The following is a 10,283-nucleotide window of genomic DNA, read 5'->3' on the forward strand; positions in this document are numbered from 1 at the left end:
GATCAGGTCCCATCCTACGATAGCAATAGGAGTAGCAGAATCGAGTCCAACCCTATGATTACTCTGTTATAGACGTAATTGCAGTGGTTACCGCTGTAGCAGCCGTGAATAGATGTATAGTCGCTGCAGGATTCTGAACGCAACCCCCACCCCCATCTTCGTGTTAAGTATATGTAGCTCCTTCTCTTCCATACGAGCTCTTTTCAATGGCAATCCTAACTGCTCATACTCCTATCTTCCTCATTACCTTGCCGCCGCGTGCCACACTCATTATTAACCATCCATCCACATATTTCAACGTACCACCTCGTTCGATGACGGCGGTTGGCAAACCTAGGGTCGTTCTAGCTCTGGTCGCTATGGTATGGTTTTGTCAGTGAGCAGACATCTGTCTGGTGACAGCACCAATCAATCAAACACACCAGGTAGCTCATCCATTCCCTTGGTTCTCCATTGTCTTTCCAACTACCGGACGAAGACGAGGGTGATAGTAAACACCACGGTTAAAACAAGCTGACTGCAGACTGCGACGTCATTACAATCCTCCTTGTACGCACCCACGCAAACAATAAAAGGACACCATGACGCCGACTGCCAACCGCGATGCCCTTCGGACCATGAAACGGCTCTTTTTAACGTGTCGGAGCCTACAAACGCCACCACATATCCCGATAACATTGCGCCATTACAGCAGAAGCAGCTTTTACCAACTACCTGCAGCATCGCAGCGTGTCATCTTCAAAGCGAAGATAGAGATCAGTGCGGCTGCATGTCTTCATGTTTTCGGTTTTGTGGCGCGCAAGCAGTGGTCCTTGTAGGTAGTAGATGACTGGGAGTAAAAGGTAATGTTCTGCACGATCCCCGCGTCCTCCCGAATCACCCTTCTCACTAGCACTGCTTCGCCCTTAAGATATAAATTCGCTAGGAAATCATCGTTCGGTGGATGTGTTGTCGGCGTGGACACAGAGGCTTTTTTCTACCTTCTGTCTGCTTTACGATTTGCGCCTAACAGGCAAACTGCTGTCATCCTGGGGCCATCAGGGTTGTTGCAGTAAGACGATCGTTAGCGCTGTGCCTGCGACAGCAGCGCTTAGTTAATGGTGCGACCTCCATACATCTCTTGTCTTTGTTCCTATTTCTCAGACGATGACGTTCACAAGCCAGCGAAGCGGCTACTTGCAATGTCGAGGGAAACCACACTTCTTTCTATCTCCACTTCCATGACAGCGCATCATTTATGCGATGCTACCCCTTTGCCCCCTTTCCCAACTGGTCAGACATCTGGGCGGCCCCTTTGCTGACAAACGGTAGCTCTGACAATCTACAGCTAGCTGCCTCAGTAACCAATGGAGCGCACGCGACGCAAGTACTCGCTGAAACGCAAACATGTTAACCTTTATAGACGCTGTAGTCGTGGTGATTGTAAATGAGTAGCTAGAAGAAGAGGTCGCAGGCCTGAACTGAACAACGTCGTTTCGGTATTAATACGCAGGCGAAACTCGTATGGATGCAGCGGGCCGTGCAATCAAAGACGACGGGTAGTATAGAGTCAATTCAAAATAGTGCCCTTCTACGAGCCCACTCTTTAACGGACTCAACCCCTCTGGGCGCCTTCTCGACCAGCAGCCTTCTCCAACTCGGACCATCGACCACGACAGCATGTGCCTGCTCTAATGTTAACGCATACTCAGGCTATAATACTTTCCTATGCCACCGGTTAGACAAGTCAGCAGCGACATATTAGTTGTATGCTATACAAGTGTAATTAAGACAAAGGGTGCCAGGAAAACGTCAAGATGGAATATAAGTAGCTTTCTGGTAATTTGACAGCTGGGTAAGACTAGAAGGAAAAACGTAACCACTACGAGACACAGCACAAATTGCCATTAACGCCTCTGAATCCGACAACATCGCCGGTCTACAGTGAAGGAGGAATAAAGATACTTGAATGCCAATATATAATATGCCTACATGAAAACAAAAAAACCTCTCAATTGAGTAGGTTAATCAATCGACACCATACAGCGCGCGAACGTATAAACGAATTTCGAAATAGATCTAGGAACGAATATACACCTCGTATACAATCACAGATCGATAGGAAAAAGAGAAGGACGCATGGCATGCGCGTGCGCATAAAATGAGCGTAATTTAAATTTAACCGATTAGCAGCGACTCCTCGAGAACGTTCACCGGCTTTAACAATGGACTGTAAAAAAACACTGACCTTTTTTAAACCGAAATTAAATTTGATTTTTTGTAGTTAAAAATGATATATTATTAAATTTACTATGCGCCATTTCGACTGATGACCTTCTGCTATTTTCCTTTTTGGATAACACCGTCTCTGTAGAACTTGTGCGACTCCCGAGTTAAAAATTATGACAAGTCTCCATTGAAACAAAATCAACGCTATTGTGGGGGCTCTGCACAAACTAAGTGAATTAGACACTGTTACAAGGTTTGACCTACGCGGCAGATACATACAAAGTTTTATCAAAAGTTACTTTAATACCAAGTAGTTGAAGGCGTATGTCGACTGGCATTGTCATGTCGGAAGACGCCTTTTCTATTCACAACTTCAAGTCAAATTTTTTTCACGTCTTTCCATTTTGTTAGTTATGTACAGTAGAGTCCACAGTTTGTCTAGGCGACGGCGGTAACAGCTCGTAATGCCAGACTCCATTCTAACCCTAACAAACACATGGAATAACATTTTCTGGCATTAATCTGGTTCAGCCATAGGGTTTATAACACCTCTGTTTTTTGCATTTCGATATTGTGTGTGATCTATTTTTCGTCACCTGTGATCGACCGCTTTAGAAATAGATTGGTTCGGAGTCGTCGCGTTTCTGAAATTCGCAGATGGTAGTACGATCAGTGATGTTCCATCAATTCATGTGGCACTCCAATGTGACGTATTTGTTACGAGCTTTAAACCCTTGAAACATTTACTGCCTTAGCGATGTCATGGCCACTCGTACGGCTACGTAGGCCTTCTATAGTTATAACTTGATTCCACTATTTTTCGGCTACTACGAGAAGCATATTCCATGAAGTAATTCCTGGGCCGAACATATCTTAACCATAACTAGGTTTTTCTTATGGTCATGGCGTATAGGCCTGCGCAGAATTTGCGACACTCAGCATCCAAGTTCGGTCGCGACCCATCATCACACAAAATAGTGTATGTAGGCATTCTAGTAACACGCACACATTTACTGTTAAATCTCCTATTTCAGTATGAATATAGTTCAGTATGGAATCAGAAACACTTTAGGCAAACCCATATGCATATATAATGACGCTTATGTATCTTACATATATCTAACGAAGTGGCGACGCAGTGATGCCCTGCACCTTTCCCTCAATAACAATAGCGACGGAACATTAGGCGTATGCGTTCCAGTATAATGTTTAGGTCCGTCCGCGGTGTAAGCTAACGATTTGTCGGAACTACGCCCTGTTGCCTAATCCGAATCTTTCACCTGCTCATCGTTGATGCTTGGACGTACGCACCTCGGCACACTACATGAAACGTATTTAGAAGAGTACGCCCTTCGAGTTCCAAATTCAGCAGCTTTTACACCGAATCTGGCATGAGGATGTCGGCCAGGATCGATTAGAAGGCGATCTCCACCCGTCTAGCCGGCACGACACAACATGACAAAGCATGACAAACCTAGACTATTGCAACTACCTGCAACAGCGAAGGCTGTTGTCAGTAATCTATATTACATACCAATCCAAAACTAACAGGAACTTACCGCAGAAATAACATCAGATAATAGCGCGAACTGTTAAACGCCAATGTACCGATCCTTCGTTTTGGCTTCAAGTACATATCGGTGCGTTCGGTACTTACGTGCAATTTTGGTGAGCGCTACGTTGCGACGCTGGAACACGTTACGATGTCGTCGTACAACACAGTTCTTCCTTATCCTCTAGAAATCCGTGTACGGACTGTCGTCAACACATAATATTCTGTCGCGTGAACGAATATTCAACTGCTCACACGTTAACTATGAAAGATCTGAACCAGTATTAAGCGAGGCCTAGACCAGCCTTCTTCGATGGCCACGCGGCTCCCTCGGGCGCTCTCGCACACTCCACATAACGCGTAGTCATACAGCTTGATGGATCATACAGCTTGATGGATAACTTCGTCCATCTTTAAAATGACGAATTTCTTTGCTTACTGCCATCAATTGTACGCAGATATTTAAGATTGATTAGACCCTGATTAGTGAGTGGTATCGAAGAAGGAATGGTAGATATGTGCCTTATAAGCTAGTCCTCATAGCTGATTAAATCAGGTAGTACAATGTTAGGTCAGCACGAACGTTTGAATTATCAGATCTACAGTCACTGTCTGATTCGTCATCATCGGATACGACGTTAAAGTGAAAGCATGACAATAACGCTTTACATTTTCAAATGGTTAGCATTACTTAGCGGTAAAGAATATCAGTTAACGTGAAGAACATCGTAGACAAATAAAAAGGATCATAGGTCATAGAACAAGTCAGTTTTGTCCACGAACACTTCTGTAGTATTATTGGAGAGCAAAACCAAAAAAAACGTGAATATGTTGTCAGATCCATCTGTGTAACAATTTACAGTGTTAGATATGTACTGAAAAAACGGATTTAACGCCCCTACAAACGTAGAGGTACCTGTCGTCGTTTTACCACAGTATCTAGCTAGCGGTTGAAACAAGACGAAGTTAACGACAATTCGCCGGAACTTTTATTAACGAAAGTCTGCGTCAGCTGGTCGACAGATTTACCCAGTTATACAATGTCCGCCGTCACCACCAGAAGTAATACATTCTGAAATTCATAGATGATGTGCTGATGTAGAAGTCGTGAGGTATACCGACATCGGACTCAGCACAACGTATAATCCAAGGCCTATTTAGTATCAAGTTGACAGTACATATACGACAACATAAAATTAAAAATTTACTAACAGCTTAAACGATATAATAAAATTAAACAGAAAAAAACATTTCGACCGAAGCAACCGCGTGGTACATGGTCTATGTACACTGCCACTGGCTAGCAGAACTGCCCTCTCTTTAATTCAATCGCTGCAACGTCTGCTCACAGGAAAATCTTCACCTATGTCCTGGACAAGTGTCAATGAACATATACTTAATGCTTGTTCCGTAGGAAGTTATTGTACACAGGCTGCTATGTACATATTAATACCGTAATTATCAACACACTAGTCAAGTCGAAATATATATATAAACGTTATTTTTCAGTCGCTCTCTTAGGGCTTCGTGTTTTCTCGTATACAAATACAGGTGTTAGCTTGGTTATGTAGCAGCAAATATGGTGTCATCTGCTGATACTGCTGCTTATTCCGTGTGGCCCTGGGCACCTACCACTGCCGTTGGCGCAGTCGCCATAGAGAAAGGACCGCCGCCTGACTGGCAAAGATAAGACATTCTCAGCGCTGAACTCCACCTCCGAATAGATACCCCATAAGCATCGGATCTACAGGAAGGCTATTCTTTTTGCAACTTCCACAACGGGAAATTCTTCAAGGATCGCGACTAGGAAGGCTACGCTAGGCGCTTGTAGCGCTAAATAATTCGTCTGCCTGCAGGACTCTTTCGATTAGTTTCCACGAGTCCCGATGTTGCTCCATCGTTCTATTCCACTACATATACAGCTCAGAAGCGTCTTGCGACTCTCAAAAAAAAGCTGGCCTATTGTCATCTGGCAGTATACAAATAATACAGCATGGCGCGAAGAGTAGTGAACCACCACAGGTGGGAGATGCTGTTACAAGGCACCAGCCTTCCAAACTGCCGTCTCTTAGAATATCGCGTTCACTGGGCTGGCGAAAGCTAATAAGTTGAATCGATGTTTTCGCCACGAGCTGCTAAAATTAAAGGAATGGCTTCAGAAGCCATCGCCTCATTTGAGCTTCCATTTAACTAGAGAATCCTGATCAACTCAGCACCTAACAAGGTAGGTGGACAATTATAATATTATGAAATCTGCTTTTATCTGCATTTGGAGACAAAGTACTATTAATATCCTATTTACTGATTTATAAAGCAAGTACAACTTGGCCCTAAGCATTTCCATGATAAAAAGCAGGGTATACGCATACGGCACGTTCGTCACTAACTAACCTTGGACGGTGCGGTCCTATTGTATACAAAAGATGTTTTTCCTTCATGTTTTGGCTTTTGGCATGGCGTTCTGAGTTCAGACATTATCGGTCGGATTCGGTAGGTGGGAACAGCTAATTGACCTATTACCGCCGCGAATCACTCGAGAAGTAATATAGATGCGTTAAAAATCCAGGGTCACCTCTTGCCCCATACTAGAGACCAGGCGCTTTCCGTCTCCCTAAAATATCTGACAAATATTTTCGCTTCTGTCATTCTACCCATTTAAATCATTCGCATCTTAATGTTTCTGAAAATGCCACGAAAATCAAGAGAAAGACGCCGATCCCATCTATCCAATCTGATACCACGCTAGTATTATTCCTTATAGCCTTGAGAACAAATTAATTTATGACGCCTCGATTCCGTTCTCGCTCTTTATTCGCCTCTTATTTTTCTGCTTCCTTTCTTCCTCTCTAACTGTATTCTGAATATTCGTAATGTCACCTTCTTTTCAAATACTGTGTTAACCACACAGTATTTGAAAAGACCTCTCCAAACAGCTCAACGATTTGCCGGTTACCCACCCACCGTGGCTTTAACGTCTCGAAGGCTTTTTTGTACATCGTTTTTTTTGGCCTCTGCTTTACTCCCTATACCGGTGGCCAACTGAGCTCGGTCGAGGTTTTTCTCTCAACTTTAACTCGTTAGCTTGCTCACTCAGCAAAAGCTGCTATAGCGCAACTTCAAGCTGCAGCAGCGCCGTTAGTATCGTCTACCCAAATGCTGACTGCCATTGGTACACAAACGCTAGTTTGCAGCTGCCAGGGTTACACTCGTCTGGTCGACGGGGATCCTTTCCAACAACGCGCTTTACCTTCCTCGTACTTTCGAATTTACCAGCAAGCCGCACCTCTATGCTGTGGCTTTAACGGCACTCAACGAATCTTATGAGCCTCGCGAACTGCTATGTCGCTAGCGTTGCCAACCGACCAGCGGAAGCCTGAGGGGGGTGAATAACCGGCTGGGAAGCGGATTATCTCTTACGCCCCAACGGAGAATCGCCAACCGCTTCTTCGAAGGGGGTCGCAGATCTCGTGTCCCTTTTTTTGCGAAGCAGTTCCAACGGGTGGCATCAAAGCTTCTTTTCGTTCTTGCTGGTCTCAGCTATGACTCTGGCCATGCCCACGCAAAGACAGCGACCAAAGCCCAACAGCGCTAGAAGGACGAACGGAGGATGAAGAACTATTTCGTTTTCCTTTTTTCGTTTTCTCCTTGAGTGGTTTTTCTCATTAAATTGCTAATTCCTTCCCCCCCCCCGCCCCCCCGTACCCGCCTTCCGCTCTCTAGTGTACCCGTATACTACCAGGAGACGACCTAAAGTGCCGTAAAGAATCGGAGTCCTGCAGCATACGGCAGCCATTTGGTCAGATCCTATGGTGTACGGTCTCGTGCAAGTACGTTCGCGCCACATAGCCGCGACATCTGCTCCTTGGGCCATCATTTTACCCTGTCGCTCCCCCTCTGTCCTTCAGGACTCACAGAAAGTAGACGGCCAAGTGGCCGACCCTCTGCCAGCGCAGAATGGGTTAGCGTCCACAAAACTTTTTTTCACCATCCCTCACGTCGTTCTACCCTGCTTGCAACCATAACTACTACCGTTAACGCAGAATGAAGAAGAACTCAGCAAAGCTTCTCCGTTGCGAGACAGATGCCACTAAGGGGGCAATAGCACCATTGCAGGATGGCTGCTGCTTGGAGGTCAGAGGGTCCTGTAATGCTTCCAAAATGCTTTTTTCTGTCCATGCCGTTCCCACCGTTGACTTGAAGATTGAAGAGCGGCGCCTGAGGTCTGGTCGTAGGAGGCTTCCGTGCTCGGCTTACTAACACTTCGCCAAGGGGCGACTAGCTTGGCTAAGAAGAAACCACCACAACATGTAGGATAGCTGCATCGTCTTGCTCAGTCGCCTCTGCCAGCAGGCCGAGCGGCCTAGGCAAAGACCAGTTATGCCGCCTTATCATTTGGTTCCTCCACGCCGAATGAGAACAATATCTAAGCTGGTAGCTTTCGTAGACAACACAACCAGGAGCTACGGAAACCGCAAGATTACTACCCAACTTTCGTTACCACTGCGCACGCAACAGCATACATCAAGAACTAAGGCGCTCGCTAAACAGGGAGGTTCCACACTCGCTATACTTGGTGATTCGTTTCATCCGCCGCTTCTATAACGCCACATATTTCCCTAACTGGCAGTGATCTCCAAAGCTCTTTCACCCATGTTTCTACCCGAACTTAACAACATGCAGAAGTTAACGTATTCGTAGTGCGTTTTCGGCGACTATCCGGGCTCCGGCAACGCCGTGTGAGTAACGGTCTTGCTCACTTGTATTGCCACTGTTTCGTATTCCCAATTCGTACTAGACATAAAATAACTAACGAACAAGGCGCTGAATTTCAAAAGAAGAAAGACTGCGGCCGCTAGGGATAGTAGCAATACAGTGGAACGTCCTCTCCATTTCGAATTTTAACCATAGCCATCATAATGGATACATTAGCAATTTCTTCGTGAAATTACATGCAATGCATTGCCCAAAGAACATACTGTACCGGAGCTGTCTTCATTCCGGTGCGTGCTTAGTGGAAAACCAGAAACTACCATTTATTCATTACGTTTTTCACGAGCCTGACAAGCGAGGGCTACGCGAGATCGTTATGCCTCCGCAATTGTTGGGCACCAGCTTACGGTTCGCGTTACGGCACGAGACCGTGTAGTCACAAGCCGCGTGTCTCACTTTTCGATAAATTATAACCCATTCTGAAGCAGTTATCATTACAATAAACATTAGTGCAGCCACTCCATACCCGTTCTTGTCGCCTAGCGACGCTAGCGCACAGCAACGTGATCAAATCAGTCCGTCCATCGACGCCTGTTAGAATTGCTCGACTCGAAACCTGTTGGCCAGCTCAATTTGTCCATCTGGTTAGACGATAACTTTTTCCACCTTAAAGACATATCTAACAAAGTAGTAACGGCAGACAGCCCACAATGGCGGTCCCAACATTGACGCTGTAATAATAATTATAATTGGTAACTCTTGCCCCGATCTCATCACCTCCCTTTTGGTTCCTCTTAAGCAAACGAGGAACTTCTACGAGCTATTCGAGCTGAGCGGTCGCGCAGCCTATAGTATGCTCTGTCATCTGCTACACAATCGTGGCACGCTTGGAAGTTTGATTCCCTCTCTTTCTGTGTGATTACAAGTTCCTTTAGCTCCCACATCTGTTGTACTTTTTTGCCCCGGCCTCGGCTGCCTGCTTCCCTCGGACAGATTAATAGGCCCATCTATGGCCGGAAGATGCCCGGAAAACATTTGCATGGACGAAACAAGAACGTAGCTAGCTTGTCTGTCTGACCGTTATTTGCCCTTCAGCGAACATTCTCAAAATTTTCTTTTTTGAAAACTTCAATTCTATTAACCTGGGAGCGCGAAAAATGAAAGAGCAGCAAATAAAGCATTTTTATTGTGCTTTCTGCCCCTAACCTTCCCACTTGCCCGAGGTCTCAAACTCACTGTTGGCCGTGCTTGCAGAGGCTGCCGTCGACGAATGAAAGAGCCTAAAACAGCGGCGGCAGTGGTGGTCTGTTTCAATCGGGGCCTTGGAGGACGACACAACTACCACACTGCTCGTATATTTTTAAAATTCCCCATAAGTACAGCAGGTTGGTCGCTGACCTAAGTAAACGTAGAGATTCACGTAAACATCAATCACTATTTTACCTTGTAAATCCGTATGTTATCACACACCAAGTATTACACAAGCCGATATATTTATCCTGGGCAGGACTGGGGCCTCTCAACACCTGTACTTCCTGAGCTAAAGGTCGATTGAGTTTGATCATCTGCGTCGACCTGATCCATCCATTCGCACAAATTGCCCCTTTTTTGTTCAACTAACATCATCTTGTATAGCAATAAATGATAGACAAAAACCAATTGTTCCGTTCAATGATTAACAGAGAGAAGACGTCTTTGTTACTTTGCCAAGCCATAATTGGATTAGGACATACATAGACATTTTTAACACTATTGTATTAAATACTTTTAGAAAAAATGCAGACAAAAAAGATTTAATTAATCATACAGATCT

At 45.1% G+C, this 10,283-nt stretch overlaps 1 protein-coding gene across 11 annotated transcripts in view; it reads right to left on the minus strand.

The window, feature by feature from the left end:
* Lar (tyrosine-protein phosphatase Lar) overlaps nucleotides 1-10,283 on the minus strand; it is a 165,782-nt gene that overhangs the window by 130,163 nt on the left and 25,336 nt on the right. For 2 of the 11 annotated variants that reach the window (XM_086981918.1, XM_022789694.2), the window contains one exon: nucleotides 3,866-4,832. The exons of the other annotated variants lie outside the window; for them this stretch is intronic. The gene's annotated coding sequence lies outside the window, so the exon portion shown is untranslated. The remainder of the gene's footprint in view (nucleotides 1-3,865; nucleotides 4,833-10,283) is intronic. 11 annotated transcript variants of the gene reach the window in all.

Source organism: Varroa destructor, unplaced genomic scaffold (assembly GCF_002443255.2).
Source record: "Varroa destructor unplaced genomic scaffold, Vdes_3.0 BEIS01000002.1, whole genome shotgun sequence".
Taxonomy (NCBI): domain Eukaryota; kingdom Metazoa; phylum Arthropoda; class Arachnida; order Mesostigmata; family Varroidae; genus Varroa; species Varroa destructor.